Source organism: Lepidochelys kempii, chromosome 28, assembly GCF_965140265.1.
Source record: "Lepidochelys kempii isolate rLepKem1 chromosome 28, rLepKem1.hap2, whole genome shotgun sequence".
In the NCBI taxonomy this organism is placed as follows: domain Eukaryota; kingdom Metazoa; phylum Chordata; order Testudines; family Cheloniidae; genus Lepidochelys; species Lepidochelys kempii.
In genome coordinates, this window is record NC_133283.1 from 5,374,266 (window position 1) to 5,392,541 (window position 18,276).

Here is an 18,276-nt window from a genome sequence, read left to right on the forward strand (position 1 = left end):
GGAGTGTTGTAAACAAAACACAAGCAGTAATTCTCTGCTCTGCTCCGTGCTGATTAGGCCGCAGCTGGAGTAGTGTGTCCAATTCTGGGTGCCATGTTTCAGGAAAGATGTGGAGAAATTGGAGAAAGTCCAGAGAAGAGCAACAAAAATGATTAAAGGTCTAGAAACCATGACCTATGAGAGAAGATGGCTCATGGAAGATTGAAAGAATTGGGTTTGTTTAGTCTGGAGAAGAGAAGACTGAGAGGGGCCAGGATAACAGTTTTCAAGTACATAAAAGGTTGTTACAAGGAGGAGGGAGAAGAATTGTTCTTAACTTCTGAGGATAGGACAAGAAGCAATGGGTTTAAATTGCAGCAAGGGTGGTTTAGGTTGGTCATAAGGAAAAACTTCCTCACTGTTAGGGTGGTTAGGCACTGGAATAAATTGCCCAGTCAACATGGATTCACCAAGGGCAAGGCATGCCCTTTACGTGCACTGTGGGAAACGTCCATGTTGACTGCCCAGAGAGGTTGTGAAATCTCCATCATTGGGGATTTTTAAGAGCACGTTGGACAAACACCTGTCAGGGATGGTCTAGATAATACTTAGTCCTGCCTTGAGTGCAGGGGACTGGATTAGACGACCTCTTGGTGTTCCTGATCACCTTCCTGTCCTCCAAGTTGCTTCAAAATGGATTTCTTGAGGACCTGCTCCATGATTTTTCCAGGGACTGAGGTGAGGCTGACCGGTCTGTCGTTCCCCAGATTCTCCTTCTTCCCTTTTTTAAAGATGGGCACCTTTTTTCAGTCGTAACAAAATGCAAATGAAAGAAATGATGTTTGTCATAGGATGTCTGCATTTATTTTTAAGCATCTTGAGGGGTGCATCATGCAGGTTTTCTGTTACATATTTTTGCTACCAGTTATTTTTATGGGTGCTGACACCTCTTTTCCTTTTGAGGATGCAAGCTGGTGGAGGATGGCCATTTAACCCTCAGGCCAGGCTATAAAACCTCCTGAAAATGGGCTTTGTTTTTTCTTTTGTATTTGATATTTCTGGGGTTCACACATGCGCCCTGAATGTGGTTTGCAGTAACTGATATTTTAAGACAACTGCTGGGGTAAAACTGACATTAACCCAAAGTCTGCCTCATTCTAACTTGATTGGGACACATTATCTGTATCCAAGGCATACTTCACACCGGATTTGCCTCAGGGGAGGCACCATCAAGCAGGTAAACTGGAATCGTCAACCATAAATGTCAAGTAAAAGGCTGAAGTCCATTGCCTTTCTATTCAAAAAGCCCATATTGTAGTTAAATTGACCTGAGCCCCAGAGTAGACACTACTAGGTTATCAGAAGAATGTTTCCAGTGTTTTAAGTGTAGACGTAGCCTAAGGCCTTGCCACGCTGCCAGGTTTTTTCACCAAAAGGCAGCTTTGGGCCATGAAACCGTGGAGGTGTACGCACTGCAAAGACACTTTCGGCGGTGGAACGCCTCAGTTTCAGTGACCTAGTAAAACCGCCTTGATGAGAATCTTAAGGCTTTTTGTGCCGAATTTTTGTTTCCAAAGGCAAGTGTAGACACCTCACTTGTTTTTTTCACTGTAATTGGCCTCCAGAGAGTGTCCCACAAGTCCCATCCTGACCACGCTGGTCAGCAGGGTCAACTCCACTGCCCTGCCACCAGGTAAGCGGCCGCCGGCGTCTGAACTGTGGCCCCACCCCCTCATGGCGCCCGTTCTCCCCGAGGCCCCGCCCCCCCACACCGCCACTTCTCTGTGAGGCCCTGCCCCCATACCGCCCCTTCTCCTTGAGTCCCCGCCCCTTCCACAGAGGCCACACCCACAGAACACCTCCCCCCCCAAAAAAACTCCACCTGTTCCCCCCCTCTATCGTCCATCCTTCTGGCCAGTAAAGCATGTGTGACGAAGTGGGACTCTTCTTAATGTTTCCTCTGAATAGTATGGGGGTGCCTCAGTTTCCCCTAGGCAGTTCTTAAGTATCTAGGTGGTGGGATAAGGGTGTATGATCATTGCAGAGCCCTAGAGGGCAGGTGTGTGCAGGAGTCTGGACACAGAGAATGGCCAACACCCTGTTTCCTGGCAACTGATGGCCTGGGCCCTTCCCCCCTGCAAGGTGAGAGCTAAAGGGTTGGAGAACAAAGGAATCAGGTGACCTCCTGGCCCGGGAAAGGGACAAAGCCCAGAGGAGGAGGGGCTGGAGAGAGTCAGTTTGGGTCTGGCTGGGACATGGAGTGAAGTGCAGACGTGGTTGTCTGGCTCACTGCCCCCCAAAATGGACCCAGCTGAGGGGTCCCGTTCTCTGCACCTGCAAGCTCTGTTTTAGACCATGTTCCTGTCGTCTAATAAACCTTCTGTTTTACTGGCTGGCTGAGAGTCCCGTCTGACTGCGAAGTTGGGGTGCCGGACCCTCTGGCTTCCCCAGGAGCCCCGCCTGAGCGGACTCGCTGGGGGAAGCGCACGGAGGGGCAGAGGAGGCTGAATGCTCCGAGGTCAGACCCAGGAAGGTGGAAGCTGTGTGAGCTGTGTGTCCGGCAGACAGGCTGCTCACAGAAAGGCGACTGCCCCAGAGTCCTGCCTGGCTTCATGGGGAGCAGTTCCAGAGCATCGCCCAGGGACTCCGTGACAACTGGTGGCAGCGGTGGGATGTACTGCACCCCGTGGATGGCACTTCCTGCAGTAAGTGACTGGGGAGCAGTAACACGAAGGGGGATTGCCGAGGACCAGGCATGCTGAAGGCTCAGAGAGGAGCGGTTTCGGGGGGCGGTTAACCCCTGGGAGTGTGTGACCAGCGAGAAGGACTGTGCAGTAATGGGGTCCCCCTAGGGACTGCAGTGAGCAGTCTCAGGGGCGGAGGAGCCTGCGGCTTGGCCCGGGGAGAGAGAAGGACTTTTGCAGTAACAGGGTTCCCCTGGGGATTGCAGCGAGCAGTCCAAGGGGCGGAGGAGTCTGCAGCTCGACCCTGGCAAAGAGGTGGTGACCTCGAGAAGGGCTGGCACACTAGGGGTTCTCCCTGGAAACCGTGGGGAGCTGAGAGCACACAGGCCTGTGAGTCCACAACAACTTGGGAGGAGCAGAGTGATGGCCTGTCACCGTCTCCTTAAGAAGGACATTGTAACCCTGTGCCAAAAGAGAGGGTTGAGCGTTGGAAAGTTCACCAAAGCACAGTTCATCGTGCAGCTGGAGGAGGATGACCGCTCTAAGGAACAGATTCCTGACCCAAATGGGGCTATAGCAGGATCTGGGAGCAGCTGGAGTGGGAGCCAGGCATCCCCAAGACTCCTGTCCCCGACCAGACGGGGGTCTTCACGATCGGGTTCCCCATCGGGGGATCGGAGATGGACAGGATTGGAGCTGAGTCCGAGGGAGCAAGAGGACTGTGAGAGACAGCGAGAGCCCGAGAAAGAGCTGCAGAAGCAGCAGCAGCATGAACTGGCGGTGGGAAGTGGAGAGGCCTAGGGGACCCCCTAGGGGTGAGTGGGGATAGACCCCGGGGGGCCAGTTCCGCAGGGAACCTCGAGACTAAATTGCTGCCCCTGGTTAAGGAGTGGGGGGATGTGGATGCCACCTCACTGCCTTTGAGCAGGCTGGCGATTTGAACCAGGGGGACCCTGCGGAAAAGCCCCGGTGTCTAGCTCCCTTGCTGGGTCCTAAGGCCATAGACTCCGTCAGCCAGATGGTTGGGGATGTGGACAGGCTCCCACTCCTGGTCCCAACCTATATGTCTGTGTGGAGTTTCCTGGGGCCAGGCCCCTCGGATCTCCAGTGGGAGCAGAAGGTGATGGTCAATGGGGAGACATTCTTGGGGTGGCCAAAGGGCATGGGCTGCATAAACCTTCCCACATGCGGCCTGCGAGTGCTATCGACCACCCCCGACCTAAGGGAGGGCGTGAAACTGGAAGGGCCTGGTGTAACTCCTACCAAGGAAGGCTGGGGCATCCATGGGAAGGTTGGTGGCTTCGAACTTCCCCAGGTCACCGGCTAAAGTGACCCCGCTCAGTTCGATCTCGAAGGGGGGAGAGATGTGACGAAGTGGGACTCTTCTTAATGTTTCCTCTGAATAGTATGGGGGTGCCTCAGTTTCCCCTAGGCAGTTCTTAAGTATCTAGGGGGTGGGGTAAGGGTGTATGATCATTGCAGAGCCCTAGAGGGCAGGTGTGTGCAGGAGTCTGGACACAGAGAATGGCCGACACCCTGTTTCCTGGCAACTGATGGCCTGGGCCCTTCCCCCCTGCAAGGTGAGAGCTAAAGGGTTGGAGAACAAAGGAATCAGGTGACCTCCTGGCCCGGGAAAGGGACAAAGCCCAGAGGAGGAGGGGCTGGAGAGAGTCAGTTTGGGTCTGGCTGGGACATGGAGTGAAGGGCAGACGTGGTTGTCTGGCTCACTGCCCCCCAAAATGGACCCAGCTGAGGGGTCCCGTTCTCTGCACCTGCAAGCTCTGTGTTAGACCATGTTCCTGTCGTCTAATAAACCTTCTGTTTTACTGGCTGGCTGAGAGTCCCGTCTGACTGCGGAGTTGGGGGGCAGGACCCTCTGGCTCCCCCAGGACCCCGCCTGAGCGGACTCGCTGGGGGAAGCGCACGGAGGGGCAGAGGAGGCTGAAGGCTCCGAGGTCAGACCCAGGAAGGTGGAAGCTGTGTGAGCTGTGTGTCCGGCAGACAGGCTGCTCACAGAAAGGCGACTGCCCCAGAGTCCTGACTGGCTTCATGGGGAGCAGCTCCAGAGCATCGCCCAGGGACTCCGTGACAGCGTGGTGGGGCCATGGCCCCTTGTACCCCATGTTCTGGCACTCCTGACCCAGAGCTAGGCATGCAGGGGTGTGTGTGTGTAAGAGAGAGAGACTGCTGCGCTGTGCAGAGTCAGGGGTGTCGCCCGCCCCCGGCCTCAAGACTGGTTGTTTCGGGTGCCTGTCTGAACTTAGAGACAACGTGCTGACACACTCACTCTTCCCCAAAACACACGCTCCCCCAACACACACACGGCAGCTGAAAAGCAGCGGGCAATCTCGGAGGATGCCCACGGAACAATGGGATAGAGAAACCTGCCTCGTGTGGCTGCCCACGAGCCATTGCAAGCCCTTCCCAAAGCACCCTGCGGCCAGTTGCACAGTGGGATAGCGACCCACAATGCCCTGCTCTCTGTGGCGATCCAAGAGCGGCTAGCCTGGATGCGCTCGGGTGACACAAGCAGTCTAATTAAAGTGCTTTAACTAAAGCGGCATCACTCTCTAGTGTAGACGTAGCCTGAGAGTGAGACCTAGTTCCCGTTGGTACCAAGGACACTCAGACGCTGACACTAAAGAACCCCAAGTGTCTCCGTAGTTCGCAGGATTCGAACCTGCGCAGAGAGGTCCCAGTGGATTTCGAATCCATCGCCTTAACCACTCGTTTTATGTAGCTTTCTCACGACACTCTAGTTCTCTTCTCATTGAGTGATCATTTCCAATTGTTTGCTCAGACCAGCTTCCCCAGGACCCTCACTGCTGGACGGATGTGTAAGTGGGTCCAGGGCGGAACAAGAATTCCTGCCCATTTCCCTTCTGGCTGGAGCACGATGAGCCTGTGTTTGTGGTTAATGACGTTGCTGTAGATTGTTGTCCGTTTCCTGCCTTGACAATGATGGGGAGGGAGAGCTCAGTGGTTTGAGCACTGGGCTGCTAAACCCAGGGTGGGGAGTTCAATCCTTGAGGGGGCCATTTAGGGATCAGGGGCAAAAACTGGGGCTTGGTCCTGCTTTGAGCAGGGGGTTGGACTAGATACTTCCTGAGGTCCCTTCCAACCCTGAGATTCTAATTCAGACAATCCCTTTCCCATCATATTGCCAGCCCATCAGTGATTGCAATAGCAGGGGGCAGGTTTTCTCTGGGGCACTGAGACTTTCCAGGGGGCTGGTAGCGCCTTTCTTTCCTCACCCTGGAGCAAACTCAGCTTTTTATTCCATCCCTTCACCTTTCATGGAATAACAGCAGCAGCATGAAGAAAGAGGAGAGCGAAGGTCTCGCTGCCAGGGATGCAGGTGGCCGCGTCCCCTCTGTCTGCCCAGTGCCATTGCAGGACGGAAGGGTTCAATGGAGTTGAATGGCTGGGCTCGGACAAGAGACACGGGGAGGTTTTGCTGTTCAGGGATCTGTGCAAGGGAAATTGTGTCTCTGTGTGAAACTGGGGAGGGAAATGAAACACCCCCATGGTGGTGCAATGCCCTAAGGAAAGAAGGTGAAGGACTCAGGCTGAGAACTGAATTAACTCCACTCACCTGGATTAGGAACATTTGTTTCTTTGGAGTAGATCGTCGGAAATGGGGCATTAATTCAGACCCAGGAGGCAAGGCAGAGGCTTCATCACCTTGATCCTCAGGAAGGGAGCAAGGAAAAGCTCAGAGCTGCCTTTCCTCCCAGGCTGGGGTCTCCTTGGTCCTTGAGGATCGCACGGGAGCTTGCTGCTCCAAAGGCTCCAGAGTCCTGGGTGCAGGAGGTCACTGCACACCCTGAAATGCCCGGGAGGATCCTGGAAGGGAAGGGAGGAACAGAAAATGGAGAGGAATGAAACAGAGAGAAAACATTTCTTGCCCCCTTTCGGGAGGCTCAGCCTCCCCGAGCCCCTTATCCCCGCCGCCCCCACACAGAGTCACTGGTAAATACCGTCAGAGGAGACGCTGGGGGTGTGAAATCACTGGGAGAAACGGGCGGCCTGAGCCCAGCCCCTCTGCACTCAGGGGAGTCGGGGGGGGACGGGGGACGACTCCGTGTGTAAATCCTCAGAAATCTCACACCTGGGTTTGTATTGTCAGGCCCCAGCAAACAAGTCCCTCTATGTGAGAAGGGAGGGGCTGTGAGGGGAGGGTCCATGGGGGGTGTCAGTGTGAGGGGGAGGGGCTGTAAGGGGGAGGGCTATGGGGTGTCTCTGTGCTGGGGAGGGGCTGTGAGAATATGGTCAGCTCCAGGCAGCAGGAGCCCCCTGAGGTGGGGGTTGAACTGCCCCCTCCCCCCAGGTGCTTTGGGGGGGGGACCCTGGGGCCCAGCATGGAGCTGCTGTCCCTGTGGGGTCCCTGGGAGTCAAAAAAGGGTGATGTGCGGTTACTGCCCAGTCTGTCCTGGGGTGGGGGCCTGGAGCCCCCGGAACGGCCCTGGGGGGACATCACCGTCTGTGGAAAAGCAGGTCTAGGAACGGGGATTCCCCGCTGCATGACAGCGGCAGGAAGGAGAAGAGACGTTAAAGCTGTAGCCAAGTCTGGGTGCGCTGGGCGCGAGGAGGGTCTCTGTCCCTGGTCAGGGCAGCCCCAGAGTTCGAAAGTTTATCTGCAGAGTTTTACCTCCCAGCCTGGGTGGAAATGGGAGGGGGGGGGGAGGATTAAAGGGCACCTTACATGGTCCGAACCCAACTGCTCCGCCTCTCCGTGGGGCTCTGCCCCGCTCCACCAGCCGTCCCACGAATCCCGCTGCTCCGCCAGCCGCCCCACAGACGGCTCCGTAATATATCTTCAGGTCCCCCCACTTAACACAACACTCAGTGATTTCAGCTCTTAGTAAGTTTAGCTCTTTAGTGATTTCCGCTTGTAGTAGGGAAGCCTCAGGGCTGGTGCACCATTGGCCCAAAGGGAATTCAGCTCAGCAGCCTGGAACTAGACTCCTAAGGGAATCAAAACTAGCTCTGATATTCCACAGTGGAGAGAGAAGGTACAATTAACATGTAGGGCCCTCACCAGGGAGCCCATACCACCAGGTAGGTAGGGAGGTAGGTCCGTCCATCCATCGGATGGGGGTGCGCAGGGGAGGAGGCGGAGAAGAGGCAGGGCCAGGGCGGGGTTTTGGGGAAGGAGTTGGAATAGGGGCAGAGAGGGGGCGGAGTTGGGGTGGGGAAGAGGCAGGGCAGGGCATCATAGAAAGGGTGGGGGCAGGGGGCGAGGGGCTTTCACTGAAGTAAGGCTAAAAGTAAATGCGTGTTTTGTCATTTGAGTGAGGTGCATTACTCAGTGTTCATATTTTATTAAAACCCCGCTTCGCATAACAATTTTTAAAAAGTTAATACCTTGACTTTTAATAGCATCAGGTGACAGAGTAGCAGCCGTGTTACTCTGTATCCGCAAAAAGAACAGGAGGACTTGGGGCACCTTAGAGACTAACAAATTTTATTTGAGCATAAGCTTTCGTGAGCTACAGCTCATTTCATCGGATGCATACTGTGGAAAATACAGGGGGGAGATTAATATCCACAGAGAACATGAAACAATGGGTGTTACCATACACACTGTAACCCGAGTGATCACTTAAGGTGAGCTATTACCAGCAAGAGAGCCGGGAGGGGGAACCTTTTGCAGTGATAATCAAGGTGGGCCATTTCCAGCAGTTGACAAGAACGTGTGAGGAACAGTGTGTTTGTGTGTGGGGAATAAACATTGGGAAATAGTTTTACTTTGTGTAATGACCCATCCACTCCCAGTCTTTATTCAAGCCTAATTTAATGGTGTCCAGTTTGCAAATTAATTCCAATTCAGCAGTCTCTCCTTGGAGTCTGTTTTCGAAGTTTTTTTGTGGAAGAATTATCACTTTTAGGTCTGTAATCGACCAGAGAGATTGAAGTGTTCTCCGACTGGTTTTTGAATGTTATAATTCTTGACGTCTGATTTGTGTCCATTTATTCTTTTACGTAGAGACTGTCCGGTTTGGCCAATGTACATGGCAGAGGGGCATTGCTGGCACATGATGGCATAGATCACATTGGAGGATGTGCAGGTGAACGAGCCTCTGATAGTGTGGCTGATGTTATTAGGCCCTATGATGGTGTCCCCTGAATAGGTATATGGACACAGTTGGCAACGGGCTTTGTTGCAAGGATAGGTTCCTGGGTTAGTGGTTCTGTTGTGTGGTGTGTGGTTGCTGGTGAGTATTTGCTTCAGGTTGGGGAGCTGTCCGTAAGCAAGGACTGGCCTGTCTCCCAATATCTGTGAGAGTGATGGGTTGTCCTTCAGGATAGGTTGTAGATCCTTGATGATGCGTTGGAGAGGTTTTAGCTGAGGGCTGAAGGTGATGGCTAGTGGCGTTCTCTTGTTTTCTTTGTTGGGCCTGTCTTTACTCTTCATTTTTTTCACTATACTTTTATAGCGTTGTATAAAAAGGTTTCAGTGATGCGGCCCTCGGGCCAATGTACTAGTCCTCATGTGGCCTTCCTGGTGATTTGAGTTTGAGATCCCTGGGCTAGGATGTAGAGCCCAGGTCCCCATCTGTCCATCACACTGGGAACCTGTCTCTGCTCACAACTGACAGGCTGCCTGCAGCCTGTCCAGCCAGCTCCTGAGCACTGTGGGGGTGAGTCATTTCGCATAAGTGGCACGTAGGAGACACTTTCCTCAGAGGCATTGGTGGTATAGTGGTGAGCATAGCTGCCTTCCAAGCAGTTGACCTGGTTTCGATTCCCGGCCAATGCAGGGATGTGATGTTTTCTTGGCCGGGAATTGGTTTAATTTCTGTCACGTTGTATCAGTTTATCAATGGAATGAGAGAATTGATGTCCCAAATCCCAACAGGTCATTCAACACCCAGTGGAGGAAGAAAGGGGCGGGACTATACAGTGAGCTGTTGGAGTCATCCTTGTATTACAATGTTTGGTTTATTTTTTAAAATGTTTCCTTTACTTCCCTCTCCCTTTTAGACTCAGAGCCTTTAAACTCAGAATGGACCATCGTGATCATCTGGTCCGACCTCCTGCACCTTGCAGGCCAAAGGATGCATGGAGTGGAAAGTACAGTGGGAAGATATACTTAACAGTGCATGGAAAGATGGGAGTTGCCTTGCCAAGTGGGGGGTCGAAACAATTCAATTAAAGTGGGCTATTATCAACAGGATGAAAAATCACTTTTGTAGTGGTAATCAGGGTGGCCCATTTCAAACAGTTGACAAGAAGGTGTGAGTAACAGTAGGGGGGAAAATTAGTATGGGGAAATAGGTTTTAGTTTGTGTAATGACCCATCCACTCGCAGTCTTTATTCAGGTCTAATTTGATGGTGTTCAGTAGGCAAATTAATTCCAGTTCTGCAGTTTCTCATTGGAGTCTGTTTTTGAAGTTTTTTTGTGGAAGAATAGCCACTTTTAGGTCTGTAATCGAGTGACCAAAGAGATTGAAGTGTTCTCTGACTGGCTTTTGAATGTTACAATTCTTGACGTCTGATTTGTGTCCATTTATTCTTTTACGTAGAGACTGTCCGGTTTGGCCAATGTACATGGCAGAGGGGCATTGTTGGCACATGATGGCATATATCACATTGGTAGATGTGCAGGTGAACGAGCCTCTGATAGTGTAGCTGATGTGATTAGGTCCTATGATGTCCCTTGAATAGATATGTGGACAGACTTGGTAACGGGCCTTGTTGCAAGGATAGGTTCCTAGATTAGTGTTTTTGTCGTGTGGTGTGTGGTTGCTGGTGAGTATTTGCTTCAGGTTGGGGGGCTGGCTGTAAGTGAGGACTCGCCTGTCCCCCAGGGTCTGTGAGAGCGATGGGTCATCCTTCAGGATAGGTTGTAGATCCTTGATGATGCGCTGGAGAGGTTTTAGTTGGGGGGTGAAGTTGACGGCTAGTGACGTTCTGTTATTTTCTTTGTTGGGCCTGTCCTGTAGTCAGTGACTTTTCGGTACCCTTCTGGCTCTGTCAATCTGTTTCTTCACTTCACCAGGTAAGTATTACAATTTTAAGAATGCTTGATAGAGATCCTGTACGTGTTTGTCTCTGTCTGAGGGATTGGAGCAAATGCGGTTGTATCTTAGAGCCTGGCTGTAGACAATGGATCCTGTGATGTGTCCTGGATGGAAGCTGAAGGCATGTAGGTAAGTATACTGGTCAGTAGGTTTCCGGTATACGGTGGTGTTTATGTGACATTGCTTATTTGCACTGTAGTGTCCAGGAAGTGGATCTCTTGTGTGGACTGGTCCAGGTGAGGTTGCTGGTGTGGTGGAAATTGTTGAAATCCTGGTGGAATTTCTCAAGGGCCTCTTTCCCATGGGTCCAGATGAAATGGCTCCTTCCTGGTATGTCACCCGCCACAGCAATACAATGAGTGGAACCAAATCCCTTTTCATCACCAAGGCACACAAAGAAATCCTGGGGCTTTTTGTTCCTTAGCTTCTGGCGCCATCGTCTGGCCCTTTGGTTTCACTCATTTCTGTTAAAACCTTGAGCATTTTGCAAAGAAATGTTAATTCCTTGGGAGAGACTCCGGAGCGTTTGTGTGTTTTGTGTTGTTAAGGATTGAAATGTTCCCTGGGTTCCTCAGTCCCAACCTGCCTCCCATTCTACTGCCCATGCAGCCCCATCCCAGCCCTGAGTAGACGCTGATTCCCTCAGCCCCGTCTGTACAGGGTGTGAAGCCCTGTCACTCCGCGTTGCCTAATTCCCCTGTGAGGGACTTCAGATCCTCTGTGTCCCCAGGGACCTTCCACACCACTCCTCTGCTTACCACGGTTCAGATATTGCTGTATCATGAGTCTGACACTCACTTTAGAGGCCCCAGATTAATAACCATTTTCAATATGCACTTACTGGAGAGCCTATTGCAATATTTGGGTGGGGGAAAACCTGTTAAAATATTCATAAAACTCCTTTCCCAAGAGAGACACAGGGCTCTTGATATCCCGTGTTTCGGGCGACGAACGTCCACTGACCATGTAGCTGATTGTGGTATAAACATCTTAGATTTCCCTAGTTAGATAAGATCCCATCTTTACATAAATGTCAGGGAGCCCTGCCCTAAAATAGTGATAATCTTAGAACAGTTCATCTGCAGAATTATTACACTAAGGCATATGTGCAAAGCGTGTGCCCTACCACTGAGATACTCCCCGCCCCCCAATACAGCTAATGCCATATGGCATTCGGGGGGAGAGGGTCTCCATGCCCGATCTTGGTGGCAGAAGTGGTTCGGGGCTTCAAGAGCTTCCACATTACCCTGGGATGACCCCCATCCTGGTCCTGGGAAATGATACGAAAGAACCACCTGGCAATGGAATGGATTAAACCCACAGCCACAGGGGTGGAGCCGGGGGGGGCGGGGATCCCCTGGCACATTAGAAAGTCAGCACCTCTGCTCTGTCTGGCAAAACGACATGCCAGCAATTTCGTTCAAAAGGTACCACTGATTGCTTTGTCTGTGCTTTAGTTTGTAATACTTCCGTTCGTCTACCTATAGTTGTCACGGTCTGGCCTTTCATTTGTTTTTGTCAACATTTAAATGAACTCCTAGGTGGTGGGTTAAGACTGGTGGGAAATATTGTTTTGTTACAAAGATTGGTCAAGGTATTGCTAAGCAGGGCTCAAGTTTCATTATAAAAACCAGGGTCCAAGAAAGAAAGAAAGAACTCCCCTCCGAGACACAACCCAAACCAACGCAGTCAGAATACTCTACGTGGCCATGACGTGCAGGAACCAGAACCCAGATGAGACCGACTTTGTCTGGCCAACAGGGAAAGTTCATTGGCATGATCAGGATTGGTGAGCCCAGCATTGCACGCTTAGCGTGTGTGTTTTCTATTTTGGTAATTGTTAATAAATAGAGGTTAAGGACAAAGATGACTCATGTCTCCCCACACTTGGGGGGGCATACTCTAAAGGGGAGGACATGTGACTACTCCATGTGTCTCCCCTGCACTGTGACCCCCCCGCCCCCAGCCCTGTGCTGCCGAGGTCTCCCTGCCCCGCTGCCCTCTCCCTGTGACATGTCATCCGGGGGGGCGGGTTCTGTCCTCCCTTCACCTCCCCGCCCCTGCAAGTTTGTCGGCTTCTCTGGCCCACTCCCTGCCTGGACTCAGCTATTGGGGACAGGGGCCGAGCATGCCGGGCAGGGAGGGGGGCTCTGGATCACATGGCCATTGTGCCCAGAAGAAGGGCCTGGGCTGGGGGGGGTGGCCCGCTGCTGCCCCAGCTGCCGCGGACAGAGGCCAAGCGAGCCAGAGCACCCCCTCCACCCCACCCCTGGCATGTTTCTGGCTCGCTCGGCTTCTTTTTCTCTGCTACTGTAAAGTGAAAACTCCCAAATCCTTCCTGGTGCTGGGAGCCAGGTTTGCTGCTCACAGTCTGAATTTCACAGACTTCCAAGTCTGGGACTGTCCAAGAACGGCACTTTTCATGGGAAGGTGGATGCAGAGCAGTTCAACTGGGGATGCCCAGACCTCGAATGGGTGTGAGCTGGAAATTAATAATATTTTGAGGATCATTCGGGAAATCAGCGTTTAGTCACAATTTTTATCTCTCCTCCTATTTCATGATGTGGTGCTATGTAGAGGAATCAGTCATTCCTTTTAATGTAAAGACCTACTCTCTGAACTTTGTTTAATCAATCATAAAAAATAGCATTGCCCTTGTTTTCCTTCTCTTGCAATAACAAACTGAATTTGGTGGTTTTTCTGGAAAGCGCAGAGAGATTAACTCCGGGGAATTCAGGCTCTGTATTGGCGAGTCGATGTTTTACCCTCACAGTCCCCTGCCCCATGGCAATGCGAATAGGGATCTAAGGGCTGGTCTATGCTAGAAACTTCTGTTGGCTTAGCTCTGTCTCTCAGGGTGTGAGAAATCCACCGCCCTGAGCAACGTCCTCAAGCTGCCCTAAGCCCTGGTGCAGACGGCACTAGCTCAATGGAAGAATTCTTGTTACCTCGTGTCTCTACTCTGAAGTGAGGTGATACCGTTGCATTTTAAGCGTGGACTAAAGGTGAGACCAGTCCAGTATACTCAGACACTACAGCAACCAGAACTCTAGTTCTTCCATAGATGGCAAGATTCAAAGCTGCTTAGGCAAAGCCCAATGGATCTGTAGTCTGTCGCCTTAATCACCCGGCTACGATGACTTGACTGAAAGCCTCCCCGCACTGCACTATGGCTCTGTTCTCACTGAATGCGCCTTTCCAATTCCTGCCCATTTCCCTTTCTGGCTGGAGCACGATGAGAGTGTTTGTTGTTCATTCCCCGCCTCGACAATTCGGACAGTCCCTTTTCCCTGCCAGCACGTCAATGATTCCAGGAGCAGGGGGCAGGTTTTCGCTGAGACACTGAGACTTTCCAGGAGGTTGGTGGTTCCTTTCTTTCCTCACCCTGGAGTAAACTCAGCTTTTTATTCCATCCTTCACTTTTCATGGAATAACAACAGCAGCATGAAGAAAGAGGAGAGCGACTATCTCACCATCAGGGCTGAAGATGGCCACGTGGCCTCTGCACAGCTGTACGGTGCCCCTTTGACCACTCGGTGCCCTGGGCGGCTGCCCGGGTGGCTCACCCCTGAGGCCAGCCCTGCTCCCCAGCACGAACAGCAGAGAACACAGAGATACTGGCCACACACTGAGCAGTCCAATAAAAGGTATTCCTCACCCACCTAGCCCTTCCATCAGGACGGACTAGGTGTGTTCTGCCGCCCTTTACTCATACAGGAAGGATAATAACATTTCATTGCACTCATGTGATTTGTAACCCAGCCCCAGCCAAAACTGGTCCTTTTGGCAAAGCCGCCCCATCATGCTGTGTACCTAGGCGGAGTAAGCGGGTCTATGCAAACATGATCTGTTCCTGAAGTCTTTCCCCCAGCTCCTCACTAGATGTGAGGGGGGAGCTCATTCAGACCCTGCTTCCACTTAATATTTAAAAACGCCTTATTGTCCCGACCTCTGCTGGCCTTCGATTTCTCCTCCTGTCCCAGCCTTGGCAGCTCAGATGAGGTGGCCGAGTGGTTAAGGCGATGGACTGCTAATCCATTGTGCTCTGCACGCGTGGGTTCGAATCCCACCCCCATCGAAGGTGTTCAGTCTTCTCTCTTCCTTCACAAGCAACCATCTCCCCCTTTGGTGCAATGACAGACCAAGTCACATTGCTTCCTGCAACCAAAAACCTTCTCAGGAACTCAGAATCCCTTGCTTTAAATCAAGTGCCTAAATTCCAGATTTCAAAAAGAATTCTCTAGTCCTGTATTTCTTAGTTTTTAATCTCAAAAGGTAACATCCTCATAATCTCCCCCAAACACTCTGGGACCTCCCCAAATGATTAAACTGCCCCTTTTCTCAGCAAGGCCACGACAGTGACCCACAGCTAGAGTGTCTAGGCCAAGCTGTTCTGAAGGAGGCAAGTCAAACATTTTCTCTCCGCTTCCCTTGGCAAGGTCTGACTGGGAAAACAAAATCCACCAAATGGAAAATTTTCTGCTGAAAAACCAATACTAGTCTAAAGAACAGGAGGACTTGTGGCACCTTAGAGACTAACAAATTTATTAGAGCATAAGCTTTCATGAGCTACAGCTCACTTCATTGGAGGCATTCAGTGGAAAACACTGGGGAGATTTACAGACACAGTATTTACCTCAGCAGGCCGACTTCGTACAAACCATGTCACCCTTATACGACAGTGGTGAATAGGGGGCTTCCAGGGTGCTGCTTTGAGCACCCCTGGGCTGACATTGCAATGTTGACGTACCCGTAGAGTCCCTCTCTCCCGGGATAAAGATGGCAGCAGGGCTGGCCTGGGTCATCTGACATGGAGCAGGTCCTCAAAGAATCAATCCTGAAGCACTTGCATGAGAGGAAAGTGATCAGGAACAGCCAGCATGGATTCACCAAGGGAAGGTCATGCCTGACTAATCTAATTGCCTTTTATGATGAGATTACTGGTTCTGTGGATGAAGGGAAAGCAGTGGATGTATTGTTTCTTGACTTTAGCAAAGCTTTTGACACGGTCTCCCACAGTATTCTTGTCAGCAAGTTAAGGAAGTATGGGCTGGATGAATGCACTACAAGGTGGGTAGAAAGCTGGCTAGATTGTCGGGCTCAACGGGTAGTGATCAATGGCTCCATGTCTAGTTGGCAGCCGGTATCAAGTGGAGTGCCCCAAGGGTCGGTCCTGGGGCCGGTTTTGTTCAATATCTTCATAAATGATCTGGAGGATGGTGTGGATTGCACTCTCAGCAAATTTGCGGATGATACTAAACTGGGAGGAGTGGTAGATACGCTGGAGGGGAGGGATAGGATACAGAAAGACCTAGACAAATTGGAGGATTGGGCCAAAAGGAATCTGATGAGGTTCAATAAGGATAAGTGCAGGGTCCTGCACTTAGGACGGAAGAACCCAATGCACAGCTACAGACTAGGGACCGAATGGCTCGGCAGCAGTTCTGCGGAAAAGGACCTAGGGGTGACAGTGGACGAGAAGCTGGATATGAGTCAGCAGTGTGCCCTTGTTGCCAAGAAGGCCAATGGCATTTTGGGATGTATAAGTAGGGGCATAGCGAGCAGATCGAGGGACGTGATCGTTCCCCTCTATTCGACATTGGTGAGGCCTCATCTGGAGTACTGTGTCCAGTTTTGGGCCCCACACTTCAAGAAGGATGTGGATAAATTGGAGAGAGTCCAGCGAAGGGCAACAAAAATGATTAGGGGACTGGAACACATGAGTTATGAGGAGAGGCTGAGGGAGCTGGGATTGTTTAGCCTGCAGAAGAGAAGAATGAGGGGGGATTTGATAGCTGCTTTCAACTACCTGAAAGGGGGTTCCAAAGAGGATGGCTCTAGACTGTTCTCAATGGTAGCAGAGGACAGAACGAGGAGTAATGGTCTCAAGTTGCAGTGGGGGAGGTTTAGATTGGATATTAGGAAAAACTTTTTCACTAAGAGGGTGGTGAAACACTGGAATGCGTTACCTAGGGAGGTGGTAGAATCTCCTTCCTTGGAGGTTTTTAAGGTCAGGCTTGACAAAGCCCTGGCTGGGATGATTTAACTGGGAATTGGTCCTGCTTCGAGCAGGGGGTTGGACTAGATGACCTTCTGGGGTCCCTTCCAACCCTGATATTCTATGATTCTATGATTCTATGACATGGGCTCCTGGAGCTCAAGCTGTGGGGCTCAAAACTGGGGTGCAGATATCGGGGCTCCTGCTGAAGCCTGGGTTCGGAAACCCTCACCCCTCGTGGGGTCTCAGAGGTTGAGCTCAAGCCCATCTGTCTGCACTGTCATTTTATAGCCCTGCAGCCCCAGCAGCCTGAGCCAGCTGCCCTGGGGTTTGAGACAGGTGCCCTGGGTGTGTTCACGGCAGCGTAGCCCTACGGCCAGGGCACGTCTACACTGCGCCGAAGCACCCACGGCTGGCCCGTGTCCGACGAATCCGGCTCTGCCTCCTTCTGCTCCTTGTTCACCGGGAAGGGACAGTCTGCCCCGAGAGGCTGCAGCCAGTGGGTCTGGGCAGGTCCCGGGTCTGGGAATCCCCCCCTGCTCCCCTCTTCCCCCCGCCCCCACGGGTCTCTTCGTCTCCCCCCATCTCCCCCCCCGCCGGCCTCTTTGTCTCCCCCCATCTCTCCCTGTTCCTCCCCCGCCGGTCTCTTCGTTTCCCCCATCTCCCCCCCCGCCAGTCTCTTCGTCTCCCCCCATCTGCCCCCGTTTCCCCCCGCCGGCCTATTCGTCTCCCCCCATCTCTCCCTGTTCCTCCCCCACCGGTCTCTTCGTTTCCCCCATCTCCCCCCACGCCGGTCTCTTCGTCTCCCCCCATCTGCCCCCGTTTCCCCCCGCCGGCCTATTCGTCTCCCCCCATTTCTCCCCCGCCGGTCTCTTCGTCTCCCCCCATCTCTCCCTGTTCCTCCCCCGCCGGCCTCTTCGTCTCCCCCCATCTCTCCCTGTTCTTCCCCCGCCGGTCTCTTCGTTTCCCCCATCTCCCCCCCCGCCAGTCTCTTCGTCTCCCCCCATCTGCCCCCGTTTCCCCCCGCCGGCCTATTCGTCTCCCCCCATTTCTCCCTGTTCCTCCCCCGCCGGTCTCTTCGTTTCCCCCATCTCCCCCCCCCGCCGGCCTCTTCGTCTCCCCCCATTTCCCCCCCGCCGGTCTCTTCGTCTCCCCCTATCTCCCCCCCTGCCGGCCTCTTCGTCTCCCCCCATCTCTCCCCTCGCTGGCCTCTTCGTCTCCCCACATCTCCCCCCCCGCCGGCCTCTTCGTCTCCCCCTATCCCCCCCCCGCCGGTCTCTTCGTCTCCCGCCATCTGCCCCCGCTTCCCCCCGCCGGCCTCTTCGTCTCCCCCCATTTCCCCCCCGCCGGTCTCTTCGTCTCCCCCTATCTCCCCCCCTGCCGGCCTCTTCGTCTCCCCCCATCTCTCCCCTCGCTGGCCTCTTCGTCACCCCCCATCTCCCCCGCCCGCCGGTCTCTTCGTCTCCCCCCATCTGCCCCCGTTCCCCCCCACCGGTCTCTTCGTCTCCCCCCACCTCCCCCTCCGCCGGCCTCTTCGTCTCCCCCCATTTCCCCCCCGCCGGTCTCTTCGTCTCCCCCTATCTCCCC

The 18,276-nt window shown here is 52.9% G+C and overlaps 1 protein-coding gene and 2 non-coding genes across 3 annotated transcripts in view; 2 read left to right on the forward strand and 1 right to left on the reverse strand.

Annotated features, from left to right (window-relative positions):
• Nucleotides 1-18,276, reverse strand: part of LOC140904241 (uncharacterized) — a 307,623-nt gene that overhangs the window by 108,029 nt on the left and 181,318 nt on the right. The gene's annotated exons all lie outside the window — the stretch shown is intronic.
• TRNAG-UCC (transfer RNA glycine (anticodon UCC)) lies at nt 9,355-9,426 on the forward strand. The gene has a single exon. It is a non-coding gene; the product is annotated as a tRNA-Gly (tRNA).
• TRNAS-GCU (transfer RNA serine (anticodon GCU)) lies at nt 14,688-14,769 on the forward strand. The gene has a single exon. It is a non-coding gene; the product is annotated as a tRNA-Ser (tRNA).